At 43.9% G+C, this 21,822-nt stretch overlaps 1 long non-coding RNA gene across 2 annotated transcripts; it reads left to right on the forward strand.

Annotated features, from left to right (window-relative positions):
* The first annotated feature begins 243 nt into the window (after positions 1-243).
* Positions 244-17,251, forward strand: LOC138918783 (uncharacterized). Of its 2 annotated transcripts, XR_011428533.1 has the most exons (3): positions 244-1,049; positions 16,124-16,210; positions 16,893-17,251. It is a non-coding gene; the product is annotated as an uncharacterized lncRNA (long non-coding RNA). The 2 variants fall into 2 exon arrangements; XR_011428532.1 differs by lacking the exon at positions 244-1,049 and having other exon boundaries at positions 8,725-16,210.
* The last annotated feature ends 4,571 nt before the right edge of the window (positions 17,252-21,822 follow it).

Genomic DNA, 21,822 nt, shown 5'->3' on the forward strand with positions numbered 1-21,822 from the left:
GAGGCTCACCTCCCCTGACCTGGAGACCTCCAACCCCGGATGTTCCTCGGTGGTTAGGTCTGATGTTTCTGCAGGCCGCTCTGTGCTGCTCCTACACCCCACCCAACCTCCCCTTTCTTAGATTTTTAAAGAAGAAATGACCCACGAACCTATCTAAAAACGGTTCAACTGAAGTGGAATTCTAAAAATGACTGAAAAATAACCTTTGTGAGGTATGAGCCTGTGTCTGAAGCAGTGCTTTCAAGGGCTCTGTGGGAAATCCACACCCATGTGGTTGGCTAGTTGCATCTTTTCACCCACATTAGAAGGTGATTTTAATGTGTTTAATTTAGCAAGAATTTGTTTGGTGACATTCCACTTTCACACCCCTTTGTCAGAGAAGGAAGAAGGACCACGTTCTCCAATTGTCGGTCCCCTTCACTCTGATAGAAGTCCTGTTGTCCTGTCTTCCCTGCTCAGGGCAGCTCCCTCCCCCAATCCTCCAGGAGCCTTCGCAGCTGCAGCGAAAGGAGGAACTCAAGTTCGTTCGAGTGGGAGGTGAGCAGAGACAGAAAGAGAGAGGAACTGGGGGTGCAGACTTTCCACAAGTGACTTCATATGTCCCTGAGCATCACCTTGCACCACCAGTCCACTGTGGCAGGTCAGTGCAAACGAGTCTGAGAAACCACAGGCTGCTCCAGTGGCTGCCGCTGCCTCTTGCTCAGTTGAAAATTATTCTCTGCTGGGAGTGGACGACCTCTGAGCATTGATGAAAACAGCTGGTCTCAGATTCGGAGTTAGAGAAGATGTAAGCAAGGAAGTCTTCACAGATATGAAAATATCGGGAACCTGAACTTATATATGGGACATTGGAGCTTTCTTTCTCTTGGTGCTGAGTGTTGTCACTGTAGGAGGGACACTCTTCAGTCAACATGTGTTCACTGGGAATCTGTTATGTGTCAGGCCCTGTGCTAGCTGCTGGGGGTGCACCGGTGAGTGACACCCACCTTCACAGAGCCCAGAGCAGTCATCTCCGAACTTTCGTCATTGCACATCCCTGTAGGAAAAAAGTGAGCCTCTTTATGCTGTTTTTATTTATTTACAAATTATGCAATGTATTACTATATTATATATATATCATGTAAAATGTATTATATACATTGTAAAATGGACATACAAAATAAATTAATTAGGATGAGATAAATGTATACATATAAATATGTAGAGAGAGATAGATAAATTCTAATATTTTCTTCCAACCTTCTAAATGCTTATCTTGCACTATTTTGGGGGGTGGGGTCAGGAACCCGCTATGAAGACCACAGAGTGTGATCTAGAGTCAGATTCCCTGGCTCCAGCACATCCTTTTTGTGTGACCTAGAATTTGCTATTTAATTTCTCTAAGCCCCAGTTTTTCCATTTGTAAGCTGGGTCCTGTAACGATTCTTTCCCCAGAGTGGCAGTGAAGATTACATAAGATAATCTATATTAAGTGTTTAGAAAGCTTCCTAGTATTTGAAAAGAGTTCAATAAATGTTAGTTATTTTTATAATTATTACAGTCCCTTTGAGGAGAAAAACTTTAATTAACCAACTAAGTACTTAATTTTAATTGTAATAAGTACCATGAAGGGCAAGTATAGGACGCTAGTAGGGTATGTACGAGGGGAACTTAACCTGGTCACTTTTGAGCTGTGTTTTGAATTTAGGAGAGAGCCGGGGACAGAGCGTTTCCAGCTGAGGCAACAGCTCGGGTGAAGGCCTGAGGCAGGAAAGAACTAACTCACTGCAGGAGGGGGAGGAAGGCCCTGTGAGAAGAGGAGGGGGCTGCAGGCTGCCTGGGGATCCCGCAGGGCTCTCTGGGCATTGTGTCTCTCAAGGATCTTAGATACAAACAACAGAACTCACTCATGATAGTTTAAGCAGAAAAGGACTTTATTGACATTTTAAGATATTTAGACATTCTCAAAATCTTAAAATCAAGAGGGCCAAAGGGTCAGGCTTTGTGGTCAGGAAGATGGAAGAAGGCTCAGACCAATCCCAGCATGGGGGTGAATCAGCAAAGGGCCCCTGCTGCTGCCTCCAGGTCTAGACTCCACAGCTCAGCACACGCTGCTGTTGCCCCTGACAGCTGGACACCACCACTACCACCCTTTCTAGGAAACGGATTCTGCACAGTCGGCTTCCACGTGGGGCTCACTTGAAGCCTCGAGTAAGATCATCTGACTGGCAGAGCGTGGATCCCATGGGTGAGGTTTAGCTTCAAGGGAAGCAGGCAAAGTGAGTTCTTTGGCTTCTACTGTGGGGAAGTGAGTGCCTGTGAGACGGGAAATTCCCCAGATGGAGGAATGATCTCAAGGGTTTTGAACTAACCTGCTCTCACATTGCCAGTGTCTGCTTTGCTGTGGTCAGTAGGGCTGGAGAGGAGCAGGGAGATTCAACATTTTCTGTGCAGAAATAAAAGAGAAAAAACAAGCCCGAAAAGCCAAACCCCAAAACCAACCGTTTGTGCAATGAAAAAAAAATGCTACCTCCTGAAAAGTTTGTCCCTTTATTTGCAATAAGTTTAACAAACTCTTTCCAAGGTGTGGTGTTGAAGGCAGTGAGTGCATGAGTTTGGATGTAGGTGCAACCGACGCCCAAGAAACATTCCTATTTGAAGGTATTTCATTCCAGTTTACAGCTTCTCGCAAACCAGCTGGAGGTCTTTTCTCTCAAAGTTACAAACTGGTTACATCTGACTCAGATGTCAAGAAGTTTTTCTGTGGGGTGGTGGGTCAAGGACTGGAAGAAACAGAAATATGAGATGAAAGCATTTCGTATGTCAGAGGAAGATGGATCGAGGAAGTAAAATGATGGTTGAAGGAGACAAGCTGCTTTCTTAAGAAACGCTGCCTTTTTTGTGTTGTTGTTAAGTAAACCTTAATATCGTGATTTTTGTTGATTCAGGAAGCTAGTTGAGTTGGCAGAGTTTTTTTTATATCAACAGAAACAAATTATGCTTTAGTTCAAGTAATAAATAATGCATTTTAAAACAGAGCAAAATATGAAAAAAATTTGGCTGGGGCAAAGAAGGTCAAAATGAAACGGGGGTAGGATGGTTTCTATGCAGCTCAACATTTTCTGTTTAGTCGTCTGACTTAGGGCCAAAAATAGGATCCTCACTCAATTATGTTATTCAAAATAAAGTGGTCCAGTACTTTAAAAATGGAAAGTTGATAAACACTCTAGTATCGTAATACAAGCCATTTTAAAGAAGTGAATCTTAAATCATTATTTTAATGATTTAATAATAGCAATTCTTAACTGATTGTTTAACAAGTTAGAAACATTACAAACCAGTTAAATGTAAGGAAACCTTTTTTTAATCACATACATACACACACATCTTCTTTAAAAAAAGAATGCTTTTGCGGTCAAAAAAAAAGTTTGACTATGGTTTTGGTATCATCATTGTACTAACATTTGTTTCAATGCTTTTCTCCTAAAACAGTGGTTCGCAATCGTTTGGGGGGCTCATAGATCCCTTTGGTATCTGATGAAATTTATGGCTTCTCTCCCTAAAAAAACGCAGTCTCATCTTACTCCTGCAACAAGTTGGTGAGTAATTTTAAGGAGGTTCAAGGACTCCAGGTTAAACTCCTGCTTTAAACCCTGGCTTTCTTCCCATAAATCATGGGGAAGGGAGACCCGAAGCTCAGGCTGGTGGTCAGTGATGATGTCTTCCATGATGGACAGTCCCAAATGTGGCAATGGCCATAGGCCTTCTTATATATTGCCCTGAAATACTGAGTTGGTGATGCTGGATTAATGGGCAAGAAGAGTTTTGCATTAGGAACTCATCCGTTAGTTTTTGTTAACTGCAACGGGCTAGGTAGCCTGGGAGTGAAAGTGGCCACAGCACTGCTGCCCTCTGGCTATTCAGGACGCCCCTCCACAAACTACACTAACCCTGCCAGGGCCCACACTGCGCCTGCCTCCCCAAATCCTGTGCGTTTGTGCTTTTGAATAATAGGTTCTTGTTAACTTCCAAATGAGGAAGAACAGCTTTCTTATTGAGTTTCTGCTTCCAGGTAGACGTGTATTTTGAAAGGAAGGGGACTTTAATGTCTTAACCCAAAGGGGTGTCTTCTCTGACAGGCCTGGTTGTGGGGGTTGGGGCTGGGAGCAGAGTTTGGGGACAGGTCCTTTGTTGAATTCCTAAAACTCCTGAGTGGAAGACAAAGACTTTTAATTGCAAAATTACACAGAAGGGAGAAAATGAAATACCTTTTTGGACAGTTAACAGGAAATATAAATTTCTATAAGGAGGAAGTGGCTGACAGCAGTTTTGTTCTGAAGAGGCTGCAGCACAGTGTAGTAGCAAGACTTCAGGATTTAGAGGAAAAAATCTGGTTCTGCTCCTGCCTCTGCATCTTACTAACTCAGGGCTGGTAGGGGAGCTTCGAGGCTCCTCAAAAAGTGATTCCCCCCAGGGGCACACAGGCCTCATTTTGTGGCTTCGAGTTTTGAATGTTGCTGGTGAAACCATGACAACATTATTAACACCCAAGGCTTAATTTTGGGCAAATTACTCAACTTCCTGAGCCTAGTTTCCTAATCTGTAAACTAAGTGTGATTACACCTACCTCACAATGTGGTTCTGCGGAATTTAAATGAAATAGTACATACTATTATGTATTTCATCAATTCTAACACACATATTCCTGCCTTCCCCCATATTAAAAAGTTCTCTGAAGTTGTGATGGCATCCAGGAGTGGGTCCAGGTTTTATGGGGCCTGAATCTTATATTATTTGGGGACCTTTCTAAAAAAGAGAATTTAAAATGATGAATGCAATAGTAGATAAAAATGTGAATAATTGTTTAGGTGAGAAAAAAATCACAACAAATTATAAATTTAAAAAAACTGACATATATCACAAACACCATAAAATCTACAAAGAACACGGTAATATTTATTAATTGACTTTCTGACACACTTCTGTAATACCTTTGTCCTACCTTTTTTTCCGGCTAACAGTGATTTTGCGTCGTTTTCTATAGAGAGAGTAGACAGCTCAGTCTTCCTTTTCTCTGACTGATGGAAGTTTATTTTTCACTCTAGATAATTTAGATAAGTGTTTTCCAGCTTCACCACTTATTTTAGCTAATGTCAGGTAAATCTTTAGGACTATCATCAAATTTGGGAAAACTTCTATGAAGTTTCTTTCATATGTGAGCTGTAAGATTTGAAAGAATTTTCCATGGACTAATTTTTGGCTTCGTACACTTCAAACCTTGATTCTTTGCCATTACCCACGCCATATACTTTTGATGAGCACAGCGGGACATGATTATATTGGATATAACCTTGAGCTCTGTACCTGAGGCTCTCACTGCCAGGAGAGCTGATGTTGTGAAGAGTAGAAATGGTGGAAGCCATTGCTACCCCAGGATGACTAGCAACAACTTAACTGCAACAACATATCCTGCCTAACCCAGACTAAATGTATCCCCAACTCATCTTCCCCTTTACGAAGATCCCAAATTGCCTACGGCTACTCCAGTGCCACCCAACACAAGGGGAAGCGTGACAGAGGGGAAGTCAGAGTGGAAAGAGACAGTGGGCTGATGGCAGTTAAAATATCTTTGCAAATTTTACAAAAATATATGGTCATGTGAGCACATTGCTGGGGCCCCTTTGGGAACCTTGGGAGGATCCATGAAAGTATGGGACCTTGGGGCTTCTTAAGCTTCTCTAACTTCACAGTAAACATACCCTGGATGGCATCCTTCAGTTAATTGGTAGTCTTTTTACTTTGCTGTGGCACATAAAATAATGGGTGTGTTATAGTTGGTGGCAACTTAGATTCCATATAATACGTGTAAAGCATCCCACACAGTGCCTGGCACACACCAGGGGCTCATAAGTGTTACTGCCTTCCTCTGCTTAGTGAAACACCAAAAACCAGAGCTCCATCAGCGGCAGGGGCTCTGCTCTTCAAGTGCATTATTGAAGAATCAGCTTTGTATGAGTTAATATGCCATTAGTTTGCCTATAAAATTTTAAATTGCAGTTTTTGAATTCGTGGATCTTAGTTCAAAGTCAATAAAAAGTGATTGATGAGTAACCAGCAAGTGCCCAGGGACAGAAGATGTGCTGTTGCTTTGTCAGTGGTCAATGATAATGTATTCACTTCCAGCCAGTCACTAAGAGGGCAAGCCCATCACTGAGAAACAGGGAGAAAATGGACCACAGTGTATTGAAGACACCTGACTTCTGCAGAGCAAAGGAGAATTTTCCCCAGAATCAGCCCTGACACTGCCCCTCCACATTTCTGAAGGGCGTGAGCAGGACACTCCGAGCTCAAGCTCAGAGTCAGGGCACAGTGAGAGCCATTGTGTTTTATTTTCCTTTCCACTTCCTTCTTCATCTTGTCTCTTGCTCCTTCTTTTCCTCCTTTTCCCCACATTTTCTAGATTGCTTACTTGCTGTCACTTCAGGCATAAGAAGAGAGATCCCACTTTCCCTTGTGTGTTAGTGCTCCTGAGCATGCTGACTATGCACCCCTCAAAGCTATTTCTATATAAAGGACTGGGGCATGGAGTGCTGAAATACTAGGGGTCTGGGAAGCCCGTTTCTGAGTCAGCTAAAAAGCATTTGTATTTTTGTCGTCTGGCACTAATTTAAATTTGCCCTAATTGTGAGGCCGCCCACACGTTTCATGTGACTGTACATTAATAGTACTCTCAAATACAGTAACCTCGTTGGTCCCACATCACGGGTCAAGCTCTATTTCAGAGTAGGTATAATTAGGATGGTGTTCTTTCATGAACAACTATAGGAATCGTGACTAGTTAAGGTTCATTCTAGAATGAGCAAGGAATTTACCGGAATAAAGAGACATAGTAAAAAAAGCAAGCTTCTTTCAATTTCTAACGAGAAGCTTGGTGTGTCTGTAATCTGATTTTGTAACAATTGTTTTCGTTAAAGTAATTTGGATGCTACATTAGTTCTAATTATTACGATTTCCTGTTTAGGATCCAGATACCTTCTTGATATGTCCCCAGTAGTGTATTTCTGGAAATGACTTCAACCAATTACATTAGCTCTTATTCCCTTGGTTTCAGTGTGGTTCACCAAACAGGAACCAGGCTGCCCATGTGTGCAACCCAGATAGTGCGAGACAGCGGGTAGAAAGAGTTGAAAGTTACCCTAAGGTGCTGTGTGGTCTGAACGCAGCTCTAAGTGAGGGCATGTGGTGCAGCTGAGGGTGCTGATGGGGGATGTTTCTGACGTCTGACAGGTCTTGACCACTGGCCTTTTAGGCATGATGTCGAAGGCCGGATTTCATCTAGTGCCAGGTCTTCTTCTGGTGTTTGACTAGCGAAGGTGACAGTGATGACAACAACGGTGAAATTTGTCTTCCAAAAATTTCCCCTTAAACGAAACAGATGTAGCAACACTAGGATAAATTTGAGAAGAGTCCTAACAGTCTCCTTCATGTTACTACTATTATGAATAATAATGCTCTATCATTTACAAAGCCCTTTCCGTATTGTGTGGCAGGTGTCACTATTCCCATTTTGCAGATGTTTAAACTGAGGCACAGAGAGGTTCAGGCATGTATTTAATGTTGCTTACAGAGTAAGCAGTGGAGGTGGGACGTGAACCCCAGTTCCCTGACTCCAAATCATCCTGTTCCCGCTATGTCTCCCAGTGATGTCATACCTCATGCAGCAGTGGTGGCAGGTGTTCAGGGGTCTTCAGCCCCCTCTGGGTACCCTCTGCACTCTGTGAATCTTCCAGGAGAAGAACACACTCCAAGACTGTCCCTCAAAGGCACACACCCTCTGCCTGTCCACACACTGGCTGTCAGAGGACTAAGGAAATTCCCCAGGAGAGGGATTTTTGTAACATCTGCATTGACCCACTCAAAGATCCAGAAACATTGTCCAGCTACACAGGGTAAGCTGAGATTTAAGGCATTTAGCATGAAGAAAACACTTTCTTCTCCAGAGTGAATTTCAGCTGTTAGCCATATGCCTAAGTTTAAAAAAGGAGAGGAAAAGGGGGCAAACCTACCTTGGGCCAAATTAAGTTTTGTGTGTGTGTGTGTTTTCCCCATTCTCCTCCTGTGAAATCAAATTTAGTGGCATATTTGGCAGTTGACCCTTGGAAAGCTAATGGCAATGACAGACACTGAAGACAGGAGATGCTCTTCTATGGTGCTTGTCCTCTGGATACAGGAAAGAAACACACAGAAGAAAAGCACTGCGGGCATCTCACAAAAAGATTCGGCCTCCAAGAGCGCAGAGCGACAGGAACAAGACACTCAGAAAGCAGAGACATTTTAGGCCTCATTTGGTAATGCCAAGGCTTCAGCTCCTCCCCCGCCCCACTCAGTAGAGGGACACAAGCTGGGAGCGATTTCCCTGAGCAAGGGGTGGTTGTTAATGGCACAGACAATAGGCGGGCAGGCTTAATTTCCCTTCAGTCCTATAAGGAGCCTGTAACTTGAAACCAGTTTAATGAAATAACTCTGGAGCTTCAATGGCTGCTGACTCTGGGCTAGAAAGCCTGGAACCACCCAGGTCACTAAGAATGTGGTGGACAGGGGGCTGGACCCATGTGCTCCGGTAACCATGGGCCAAAGCAGGTCTTCTTGAATGATCCCTCCAATGTGCTCTTCCGGGCCTGGGCCCCTGGAGGCCTTTGCGAAGGCCAGCAAGGGCTGCCAGGAGTCACAGCCCCAATCTGTTGACTGTGTTCTGCTCTGGAATCCCGTTGACCCTTGCTGTGATTGCTTGCTTGAACTGTTTGGTGTGTCTGCCTGTGCCGGGGCTGCGCGAGTCCTTTGGGATTTGAAGCCCAAAAGTTTTGGATGAGGCGAGGCTAAGAGGTCTCCGGAAATGGCCAAGTCCAAAGTGTTCACGTATGGGCAAGAAGTTCTCACCCTGAATGAACGGAAGCCATGCTGTTCCTCTCTCCTGCTCTTCTAGGGGGGCACGAAGGGTGGGTGACATAACACGCTGTTGGGGGTGGGTAAGGTCCAGGTGTTTGGAGTCAGATCAACCTTGTTTCAATTCCTGCTGTCCTTCCGCTTATTCTGTAACCTCAGCAAATTACTTAACTTTTCTTGAACTATCATTGCTCCAACTAGAAAATGGGGGTAATAATAATTGACTTTGCAGAATTGCTGGGGAGATTAAATGAAATAAAGCATGCCGTATGCACATCTCATACGCAGCCAGAAGTAGGCACTTGATCATTTTGTCCATGGGGAAGGATAACCTGGCTGAAGTTTGCCAGAAAATACGATGATACATTAATCTTTGTTAGAGGAAATTAGGGAGCAGAGCGTCAATCTCAAATTTTTCATCACTTCTGTTCATCTGACATATTTAAAGTGTCTCACATGCCAGGCACAGAGGACCCAGAAATGGACAAGGCAGAGCTCTGCTCTTAGTAAAAGCACCTTTTGGCACAGTGGGTTTTAAAGCCTTTTAACTATGACCCATGGTAGGAAATAACACAATGCAATACACGCTCACACACACAGTATTTATATAAAAGCTGGAACAAAAAGTTCTGGAAACAATATTTGCCCTTGCATGCAAAGCACTCTGTTATTTTCTATGCAATTTTATTTCATTAAAAAAATGCTGATGGTGACTCACTAAATTGATTTTACACTTGCGATCCATAGATCACAAGCTTCGGTTTGAAAAATAGTGACTCTGACCTTCCCTGTGACCAGGGCTGGCGTGAGCCCTTGTGAAAACTGTATGACAGTGTGGGGGAGTGACCACTCAAAGGGGGCAGGAGTGGGCCTGGATCTTGATTATTCTAAGCCAGTCCTGAATTCCTCCCCTTTACCTTTGATTATGGTTTAGGGATGGATGTGTGACACAATTCTAGTCAATGAGACAAGAAGGGACATCTTCAGTGGGGCTCCTGGGAATGTTTTTCTCTGCTTTAAAAAAGGGAAATGAGGAAGAGGCATTCCCTTCTCTGACCCTGGACACTGTTGTCTACTTGTGCGCCCTGGACCTGGGGCAGGACCATAATTAAATGTAGTAACATAATAGGCAGGGCCCAAACCTGGCCATCACAGAGTGAGGTGGAAAGGAAGAGCCTGGGTTCCTGATAACTTTTCAGAGCCAGCTTTAAAATTGCTCTACTTCTGGACTAGTTATAAGAGATAATACATTTTTTTCTGATCATTTAAGCTTCTTTTAGTTGGGGTCTCTGTTATTTACATCCCAAATGATAGACTGGTTTACCTGTCTCTTGCACCTGGAGCATGTGCTATGAATTTTTAATTTTTAGGAAGGGGGATGGGAATCTATATTTATAACATGAATAATGTTCAAGATGTTGCTGAGTGCAAAAAAGCACATGTATACATACCACATGTAGGATTATTTCATTTATGTAAAAAAATCTGTATACATAGCTACGCATATATATTTATAGCAACATGTTTGGAAGGCTCCTAAAGTTTAAACAGAATATTTGTTTTTTTATGATAAATTTTTATTTTCTTCTTTTTTCCTTTTTTGGTGTATTTTTTATAAGAAGCGTGATAATCCCAACAACATATTTTAAAAATCATTTTAGTCTAGAAGCTTTCTCAGATTCTTTCTGATACCAAATACATTTTCCAACATCAGGTCTGCAATTCTCTGATACCAACTGCTGTCCAAGAATTTATTTCGGACACTAACTGCTCAGAGTTAGCGCAGACCCCACAAGTTAAGGGCTCCGTCCCACAAGACTGCCCCCGCTTCAGATGCCAATTGCAGGTCCCAGGTCTCCTGTCCTTCTGACCAACCAGCTATAAATCAAGAGTTCCCACGACCCGTCCTCAGGTTTGACATTGGCAGGAAGGCCTCGCAGGACTCAGAAAAGTGCTTTGCGATGACCAGTTCCGCATAAAGGTTACAACTCAGGAGCAGGCAAATGGAAGAGATGCACAAGGCAGGGTATGGGGGAGGTTCCCGAGCTGCCCTGCCCTCTCGGGGTGCACCACCCTCCCAGCACCTCAATGTGCTCACCAACCTGGGAGCTCCTGAGTTCTTAACTTTGAATCACTTGGGAACCAGTAGCATCAAATTAAGGCCACTTAATTACCCCCGTAAACATGACGTTTAATCAGGTTCACCATCATGTAAATAGCCACCTTCTAATTGTTTCTTGTAAACCGTGGAATGACCGGGTTGATCCTAAAATTTGAGTTGACCAATGCATCAGTTAATTCAGCTGTGTGATTTTGGGCAAGTTACTTAACCTCTCTGCATCCCAGTTCTTTCATCTGTTTATAAAATGAATACTTGACTAGAGGTGATTTTCAGATCTAAGATTTTGGGACGCTATAGAGTAGTGTCTGAGTGAAATTCCTCAGAGAAAGGAGTTTGCCTCTAAGCGGTTGTTGTGACTTATATATATTCGACCAGGAAGTTTGATGTTGGGCGTTGGGGAGTGGTGGCAGTCATGCCCTGAGATTTGATAGGACAGGGCTAGTAATCAGAGGATCTAGGTTTAGGTCCTGGCTCTACTATTTGGTGGCCATAAAAACCATGTAGGGTACGTTATTGCTTGCGTATAAAGCTTCCTTGGACACCATATTCTTTATGAGCATCTGTTTGCCCTTCCATAAAATGGAGATAATAGTACCTTATTTGTTGACTTTTCAAGGTGGAGTGAGAATCAAACGAGGGAATATAGATAAAGGCGCTTGCCCAGCCGTTAATGTGCTATGCCAAAGGTTTCGCTGTTTTGGTGATATAAACCAGAAGAGTGCATTTAACTTATAAAATTCTGTGCTTCCTTTCTAATAAACTCTCAGAAACTATTGAGATCCCAATTTTGTGCTGAAGAAATAACCATGCTCCTTGGCTGTGCCCTCTGGCACTTCCTTTCATCCGGACCCTCCTAGTTTCTAAAAAACTGTTTGTGGCTGATTAGCAGGCACAGTCCACTGATCTCATTCCGTGACTTTTCTCACTTGCTGATAAATAACTTCTCTTGTTTCTATAGCAAGGAAACTGAGCAAAGGACTTGAGGGGTGCAGAGGTGAGTTTTGAGTTGAGTATAGACCTGTCTAGAGTTGACTTTCTCTTAGAAAAACCCAAATTTTCACTCAGATACAGTATTGGTTCAGAAATCAGAACACCGAGTGATCCTCAATAGGTAAGTGAATGAATTAGGCATAAATAAACAAACACATTGATTTGCTGTCCCCTCACAATGTGGTCTGGTTTTAAGATAAAAGAGGAATAGTAAATATTCCAAACTAAATGTGTGGAGTCAGGCTCTTCCTGCTTTCCCCCCTGCCCAATATGAAATTCTACGGATCTTACTCATTCTTGTTGGTGATCTAATCTGAAGTACCAACAGATTAAATGATTTCCCTCACTGGTGAGTGTCTCACAAAACCCCTCTTTAGGCATGGGGCCCACTGCCTAGGCTCTGCTCCTAATGGTCATCCCATATGTCTTTATAAATAGACCATTATCGAATGGCTTTTATTGGGCTTGGATTGGACAACAACCATGACTCTCCACTTCCCTTCCTTCCCTCTCATCTGATTTTAAATTATCTCTGACAGTCAGGATGTGATAAGTCTACTGTGTTCAGAGTTCAGAGTTCTGAACACAATTTTCCAACATAAGGCAGGCTAGAAATACATATTTTAGACAAAACATGGAAATCCTACCAATTGGTGGTGAATTCCCTCTGAGTTTCTCTCTTCCCTTTCAGGAAACATGACTCGAGCCTCCTGTCCTTATTAACACCAGCTTCTCCGGTCTGGCTCTAAATCATCACCCTGGCAACGCCACTTCCCACGGTCCACAAAGCTTTGGACAACCAGTCTCTATTTTGCCGTTGTCTCCTATTCATTGGCCAATAGGGTACAGAAGCCTGTGACCCTGCTCTTCTCAGCTTTGTTTTGTCCAAACTCTTTTGTGTAAAGAGGAAAACCAGGATTTTGAAGCACGCTCTGGGCTGGGTTGGCAGAGTGCACTGCAAAATAAATCACAGCTCCTGGATTTTAGAGCAGCGGGACAGGAGCGCTTTTAATGGACAGGAGAGTCTGGCCAAAACAGGACTGGGATGGGACAAGGTCATCCTTTTAGAATACTGATTTTTCGGGGAGAACGCCTCTTCTCTGTTTTTAGATGTTATGAGTTCCCTTCCCTTCCAGGCAGCTGCTGAGATGAAGGTGTTCCTGCAGCAAACATCCTACTCACATCCACGTGCTGACTGCACAGATTGGGCAAAGCCTGTGTCTTTCCAGTCTGCTTGCACACAAGGCTGATTTGTCATTAACTCCGCAAAAGTCAGGAGAGGAGTTTTAATTTAATAAAATGAATTAAAATGTAAACTCAGTGCAAATTTATAAGGAACAGTTTCATCTGCATTGAACAAGCTTTTGCCAACTGGTTGCAAGGGGAAAAGGGCTAACATTTACTGAGAGCCCACTATGTGCCAGGCTCATTAAATTCTCACAAAAATCCTATGATGCAGGTACTCTTCTTGCCTCACCGTCACCCTTTTTGGGAGTTGTACCAAGTGGTGGTGGTGGTGATGGGTGTTGATGCTGGCAAGCAGCAGGAAAGGGTTTCAACGGCAATGCCTGAGCTGCATGCCACTTAATTGTCCTGAGGCTCATCCCTGGATAAGCGGTAAAACCAACAGGAATTTGATGTCCAAGGGTACCAGAATAACTTTCCATAAGCACTTGGAAAAGCACTGTATAACCCCATCAAATTATGTTGAACTAAATTGCACGCCTAGATTGCTGGATAAGGTTGGTTCAATCACTCATATCTTGCAATTACACTATGATTTTTTAAGACCTGTATCTTAGGCAGTTTGGGCTGCTATGACAGAATACCATAGACTGGGTGACTTAAACAGCTCAGTTGTTTGTCACAGTTCTGGAGACTGGGGAGTCCAAGATCAAGGTGCCGGCAGATCTAGTATCTGGAGAAGACACTTTTCTTGGTTTGTAGACAACCTACTTCTTCTTGTGTCCTCACTTGGCTGAGAGAAAAATCTTTTCTCTTGTGTTTCTTCTTATAATAGTATAAGCCCATTCATGAGGGCTCCATTCTTATTACCTAATTACCTGTCAAGGCCCCATCTCCCAATACCATTACATTGGGAGTTAGGATTTCAACATGTAAATTTTGGGTGGACACAAACATTCAGTCCATGACAGTCTAGTTTTGATATCTCTAAGGATATCAGATTCATCAAAGGGGCTTGAGTACATGAATATGGATGCACCCGTGTGACCTGACTTTTCATTTTGTATAGCTGGTAACAGCTTAGGAGCTGGGGCAAGGGAAGGAATTTTCCTCTGTAGACAAGTTTTATACCCAAGAGGCAGTAGGGTATAGTAGTTATAAGTACAGATTTTGAGTCCAGATTTTGGATTCAGACTGGGGTTTATCGTCCAAATTATACTTCTTTTTTGTGTGATGTTAGGCATGTTACTTACTTTTGATGCCTCAGTTTCCTCATCTATGAAATGGGGATGATAAATATGGAGCTTACCTCCCATAGAACTTATGAAGATTAAATGAGTTTATATATATAAAGCGTTCAAAGCAGTGCCTGGCATTTAACAAACACTTTACAAGTATTTTACAAGTATGTTATTGTTGTTCTGGCGCCTGAATTGGTTTGCTAGTGCCGTCATAAAGCAACACAGACCCGGTGGCTTAAACCGTAGAAATCTATTTTCTCACAGTTCTGGAGGCTCAAAGTTTGAGATCAAGGTTGAGTTTCCTCTGTGGGCCATGAGGAAAGGATCTGTTCCAGGCCTCTCTCCTTGGTTTGTGGATGACTGTCTTCCTTCTGTGCATGTGTCTGTGTCCATATTTCCTCTTATAAGGCTACTAGACATATTGGACTTGGGCCCACTCTAATGACCTTAATTTAACTTAATTACCTCTTTAAAGACCCTATCTCCAAATAAGGTCACATTCTGAGGTACTAGGGCTTCAGACTTCAACACATGAATATTAAAGGGAAACGCTTCAGCCCATAACAGTGTCTAAACAAGGTTCTCAGAGAAAGTCACTTTCAGGGTAAGTTTTATTCTTACGAAGTTCCCTGTGTTTTCCTTATTTTGAGTAATCAAATTTTCTGCCTTTCTCGTGTTACCCGCTACTTACAGACTTTTTAAAAAGCCACATAAGTATCTTGGTCAAGGTTCTATGGATGCTGCATAGGATAGATTCAATAGTATCTTCCCCCAAGGGAAAATCCAGGGAATTGTAGGTCAAACAGTAACTCAATACCTAAATTTAGGGCAGGCTCATCATAATACACTTAAGCTTTTCTTGGTGGATTCAACTTTATCATTTTATTGTGGACAACTAATCTTAAACAATCTCTCTTTCAATGGATTATCATTAGTTAGAAAACGCCATGTCAATCAAGTCTTGAAATACTGCTGGATGGTGTGAAGAGGTACCTCTCTGTGTGGGTTGGGACTGGCCGGGCATGCTGAGTGTTGGTGGAATTCACTTGGGGTTTGACTATCTACAAGTCAGTCACTCTCATGCAGGCTGAGGGTGTTAGGTAAGATTCTTTGGGTGGCAAATACCAGAAACCAATTCCAGCTAGCTTAAGCAGAAAAAGGACTATGCTGGGAGGATACTGGGAAAACCCACTGAGTCTCAGAATTCTCTGAATTCTCAGGTGTCAGGGAGGCTGGGGACCAGGGCAGGAATTCTAGGCCTGTGCTGGGTCTGTTCTGTTTGCCCCTCCAGTCCAATTTCTACCCTTCTCATCCTGCTTTGTACTTCTATGGACTATATCGATGGGCTCTATGGTCTATATTGATGGGTTCAATGGACTGGATCAGTGGGCTCTTGTTCCCTTGACTTCTGGTTGGATTTGGCCAATGGTGTATCTTGTCATGAGATCAGAGGAAGAAAGGAGAGGGAGGTCAGGGTATTTCTCTCTCTAGCTCCTACCATGGGGAATTCCTTGGGCCAGCCAAGTCCCTTGGCCAGTAGTCACAGATCATCTCAAGGTGGCGTTTTCGACATGACTTTCTCATTCCAAGTTCTAGTAACTGCTCCTGCCTGTCATCTCTTTGGCCTTAGATGTGGTAACAGCTCTGTTTTTACCACCTCCAGGGAATAGTACTACCCCTTGAGGTTTCTCTACACCTTGACTGCTGCTGTGCCGGGTCACATTGGAGCTTGAGGCAAAAGGAAATAATGGTAATACTGATGATGTCTTTATTTAAAATGCTGATATTTTGTTCATCATAGCTTTTTATTAATTTTTATTTTTTAAGCTGTTGCATTAAAATATTATTTATCTTGCTTACTAAGATTTTTGGGGCCCCCTTAAATTTTGCACCTGAGGTCAGTGCCTCACTCACTTTACTGTAGTCCCAACCCCGTATTAAATTGTCCCTTTATAAAATCTTCCACTCTGAGCAAGTGATTTGTGTCCTGACAGGACCCTGACTGATGTAGATACCTTCTTTCAGAAGCATAGGTTGTAACGATTTATGTGACAAGTACAGTTTTAAAACTTAGTTGAAAACTTAAAAAAATTGAAGGACCTTCACATAAAAATCCAGATTTCTGGTTTCTCTCTCAAAAAAAATCAAACAATGTGGCGACAATTGGCTGGAGCTGAGCAGCAGCTGCCCCTTTAGACTGGGCGTGTCTCTCCTGTTGGACCTGGTCCCCACAGTCCCCACCACTCCCTATTTTACCCCCCAACACAGGCTTAGTGTTAGTTACCATTTATAATCACAGTAGCACTGTTGTTTTTATTATACTTGGCCTGCTTGCCCAGCTGACCCTGTAGGGTACTGATTTGGAGATACTTGCTCTAGCTCTGTGCTATTATACAACTCTACTTATAACTCCCAACCTTTGCAACTTCCAGGTCAAGTATGACATTCCCGGGAGAATGGATCAGATTAGCTCAACTTGAGGCGAGTAGCCATCTTGGTACCAAGCAACTATGACCAGAGGACAGGATCTTGTGGTTGAGCGCCTACTGGAAGCCCATCCCTGAAGATGGAAAATAGAGATTTCTAGAGAAGAGGAATTGCTTCCAGAGAAAGAGGGACCTGCTACATGGCAGTGCTGGCTGTTAAACCAAAGTAATATTGTCCATGTTTTATATTTTGCTTGATCTTCAATTGTCAAGAGTAAACACCCAACAATGTTCCACTCAGTGAATTCTGTAGATTAATGCCTCCAAGTGCAAAAGTGGTAAAAATGAATGCAATTTGAAATTTATTCTTTATGTAAGTAGTGTCTGTGAGAAGGGAGTGGGGATTTGTTCACGAGCCACAGGCTTGTGCTCCAAAATTCCACGTAAGATAGATCTGTTGTGGTCTAGTTCGAGGCTGATGGTCTAACACAGCTTTTGCGCATCTGAAATACCAGGCTAAGAATGGCAAACACGTGGACCCATTATTCTATCTGTCGCCTGGCCCGTGGCAGACATCACTAGTAGGCTAATAAGCAGTAAGCAGAACTCATTACTGATAAGCTTCAGAATCCTTCTCAACACTGCTCTCTAAGAAGCCAGCATTAACTAAGCAGGTAGCACATGAAAAAAACCCACTTGCCACTGCTGCCCAAGAGGCACGCTGGGTGACTTATCACGGACCCACCATGAGCTACTGGAGCCAGCATTTTATTGTCATGCGTGAAAGTTTGGATGGAGACTGCTGTTCTGAGCAGATTAGAGGCAGGATGCGGTCAAGTCATCAAGGTAACTTCGCCATCTGTGTTCTTGTTACAAATCCAAGGAGTCCAGCCCAAGCCCTCTCCCCTGAGAAGGCTGGAACAGACAAAGGCCTACTTCTTGTTTAGTTGAAGGCAGGTGAGTGGTTCTGTTGGGTCACAGTTGAGAAGGTGGTTGAGTGAGCAGTCATAGGCCTCTGGAGTCAGGCCTTCACGGGACGCTTCAAAAGGCCCATTTCTTCCTGGGTCCCGGGTAGGGGCCAGCCAAGGAAGAGCCATCAGAGAAGCCTGCCTCCTTTCCTCCCAGTGTCTCAGGCCTCCATCCGCAGCAGTGCAGGCTTGAGGGGCCTGGCAGGCTTCCAGGCACAAACACTGCACAGTCGGGTTTTTTTTGTTTTTCATTTTTGAGGAAGATTAGCCCTGAGCTAACTACTGCCAATCCTCCCCTTTTTGCTGAGGAAGACTGGCCCTGAGCTAACATCCATGCCCATCCTCCTCTACTTTATATGTGGGATGCCTACCACAGCATGGCTTTTGCCAAGCGGTGCCATGTCTGCACCCAGGATCCAAAGCGGCGAACCCCGGGCCACCAAGAAGCGGAATGTGCTCACTTAACCACTGCACCACTGGGCCAGCCCCTGCACGGTGGGTTATGAAGCCAAACCTGATGGCCTTGCTCATCCCCTCGTGCCTCCTCCCTGCTCCCTGACAGTTAAGTAAGTAATCAAATGTAGATTGATTTTGTCTGAACGAAAGCCTCGGGATTAAACGTTTGGTCCCCCTCAGGACGTTTGTGTTTTCTGCTGTTTAGTGGTCACCTCTTGACTTCATCGATCCTCTCTTGTGTCAGCCACTTTCCACTCCTCAGTTTTGAGAAGGGCTCTGGAAGACATGGGCGTGAGGAGAGCCGTGCTGCCTCCTTCAGGCTGGGTGCCCTCCCTGTTCAAATGCCCTTGCTTCTCTGGGCCTCAGCCATCTCCTCTTTAAAATGTGGGGCTGGGGATTGCTGACTAAAGTCTCTTTTAGCTCTCGTGAGCATCCATCTAGCTCTGAGCTCTCATTCTAAGCTCGGACCCTCTCAATCACTTAATAATAATGAATCATTATCCAGGCTGACTGTGTGCTTGGAATGGTGCTAAGAGTTTTATTTCGTTCTGACAGAAACAGGTTGAGGGAGTAATTAGTGTCATCCCATGTGTCAGTAAATATTCAGTTCAGCTGCTTATACAGAAAGGTCCTGAACAATAACGGCTTACGTAAGATAGAAGTTTATTTTTCTCCCAGGTAAAAAAAACAAAACATCTGGAAGTAGGCCAGGCCACTATTGACATGGTGGCTCAATGGCGTCATCAAGATGTCGATCTGCTCCACCTCCTCAGCACACGGCTTCAAGGTCACCTCCAAGTCTGAGATGCCTCCGATAGCTCCGATCATCACATCTCTGTCTCAGGCAGCAGGAAGCAGGAAGAGAGGGTGAAAGGACCACCTTTTTTTGTTCCTAGAAATCCCAACAACACTTCTGCTTACATTTCATTGTTCAGAACTTAGTTACATGTTTCTACCTAGCTGAAGGGCAGCTGGGAAATAGTCTCACCATTTCCCAATCAGCCATGTAAACACTTGAGTTCTGCTGTAAGGAAGAAGATGAGAGTGGATATTGGAGTAAATTCTAAGTTTCTTCACATCATGTTTGACCAGCGAGGAAGCAGGGCACAGAGTGGTTCAAATACTAAGATACGTGGTTGGTGACTGAGGCAGGATTTGGAACCCCCATCTGTATCCAGAGCCTGTGCTCTAATGTGCTGTGCTATTAGCTTCTCCCTGGAGTTCCCTTGCTGTTTCTTTCTCCTTTTTTTTTTGGTGAGGCAGATTGGTCCTGAGCTAACATCTGTTGACAATCTTACTCTATTTTGTACGTGGGATGCCACCAAAACATGGCTTGATGAGCAGAGCATAGGTCTGCACCCAGGATCCAGGCACATGAACCCAAGGCCACCAAAACAGAGTGCACGAAATTGACCACTACACCGTCAGGCTGGCCCCCTCTTTCTCCTTTTTTTTTTTTTAAAGATTGGCCCTGAGCTAACATCTATTGCCAATCTTTTTTTCCCTTCTTCTCCCAAAAGCCCCCCAGTACATAGTTGTATATTCTAGTTGTGGGTCCTTCTAGTTCTGCTATGTGGGACGCTGCCTCAGCATGGCCTGATGAGAGATGCTAGGTCCGCACCCAGGATCCGAACCAGCAAAACCCTGGGCCCTGGAGGCAGAGCAGGTGAACTTAACCACTCAGCCACGGGGCCAGCCCCTTCTTTCTCCTTATCAGAAGCTTCATGCAGTCTCCAGCTCTAAGCTTGAGTTCTCTTTTGATATTAGGACAGCCTCTTACTGAGGCTTCCTGTTCAATCACCTCCAAAATGCAGGAAAGCTGGGCAGGGCTGTGAGCCCAAGGCCAGGCTGGCCTTCAGCAGGGGACCTCCCATCTCCCGTGGAAGGCTCAGTACAGCTGTGAAGTCTCCTCTGCTCTCCAGGCCCCACCCTCACTCCAGTCACCCTTGGTCCCTCCCCATTTCTGAATCCCTCAGCTCCCTCCGTGGTGTCCCAAATGCCCCATAGTGCCCTCAATTGCTGTCTTTGCCAAATCCTGGAATAAATTGGTATCTTTCTTCTTGGAGTGTCCGTATTTAAGAAGATGAAGGAGTAATTTTATTCCCATAAAATTTTAGGTGGCAGGTCTCTTTTTTTCCTTTTTGGAAGTGGGAGTTCCTTCCCAAGCAAGCCTTTACAACCATGCTGCAAAGGCACCGCCTCTGTCCATTCCTCCAGCTTGGCTCGTCACCACTGTCGGGAGTTGCTGTCTCCTCCTCGCCTCTTCTTGTCCATTCAGTGTGGTCTAAGAGCTAGACACGCAAGGCGTGTTAGGGACCAGCAGCATCAGTATCACCCAGGAAATGTTAGAGATGCAAGACCTCCAGTCCTACCCAACCTACTGAATCAGAATCGGATTTAGCAAAGCCCAGGGGATTCTCACGCACATCACAGGCTGCCGAGGCACTGGCCTAGGAAAACTGACATGTAGAGTTTCCAATGAGTGATTATGAATTGAAGAAATTCACCTAAGTAAGAGTTTTCTTATTAAATGCATTCCTTGTACTAGGAGAAACGGGACTGAGAAAAAGAGAGCAAGTAAAAATCAGGTACTGACATAAATAATTGCCATTTTTGGCACAGCCACGGACCTCATATCTATCCAGTGCTTCATGCAAATGTCAACAGTTCATTGACTGATATATTAGAAGGGAGAACCAGACAAGAGTAGATAAAAATTCTCATGCTTAGATTTCTTCTTAAGATTCTCTTGAAAAATTACCCAAACCGGCGCACTTAAGTCTCCAAATGGCTTTTGCAAACCAGATAAGCTTGGTGTTTCAGGTTCGTATAATTGGCCAGTTTTGCTAAGAGGCTGCCAAAGGCACCATTGTCTAAACAACTATTTTAGTTTAAGGATACAATCTAGGTTTAAAAGCCAACACGTGACCCCCTTTAAGACTGTCAAAAGCTCAGAGGAGAGAGCTGTTGTACTCCCCATCTCTTTATTTTTATAGCTTATAGTAGTTCAGACACCTGGAGGAATAACAGAGCTATTTATTTCTATGAGCCCAGGCTTAAATTGTGGAGAGCCTCAAAGAATTTCACATTTAGCACTTTTGAAATGCTCCCTGCTCCTCTACCCTCCCCGCCCCCGGGTTCTTCATGAACAGAAAGGTTCATTAAGAGATTTTTACTGAAGTAGGCAGCATGATGTAGTGTGGGCTGTAGGACCTGACCACCTGGGTTCAAACCTAACCTTTACCAGCTCTGTAAGGGAGAGAAAATAACCTACTACCTTGGCAAGGCTGCCATGGTTACTGAGTCAGTACAAGTAAAAGCTGGGAACAGTAGCTGACATGGAGTAAGTGCTATGTAATGATTTGTTGTTACTATATTTTCCCACAATACCTAAACATCTGCAGTACCTAAACCCTTTTTATCTTACAAATGATGGCATGGAGACCTAGAGAGGTTCAGGGTTTGTCTGCTGTGTGGCCGGCCTGGGGAGCCTTCCTTGCTCTCCCTGCTCT

This window comes from Equus caballus, chromosome 18 (assembly GCF_041296265.1).
Source record: "Equus caballus isolate H_3958 breed thoroughbred chromosome 18, TB-T2T, whole genome shotgun sequence".
Lineage (NCBI taxonomy): Eukaryota > Metazoa > Chordata > Mammalia > Perissodactyla > Equidae > Equus > Equus caballus.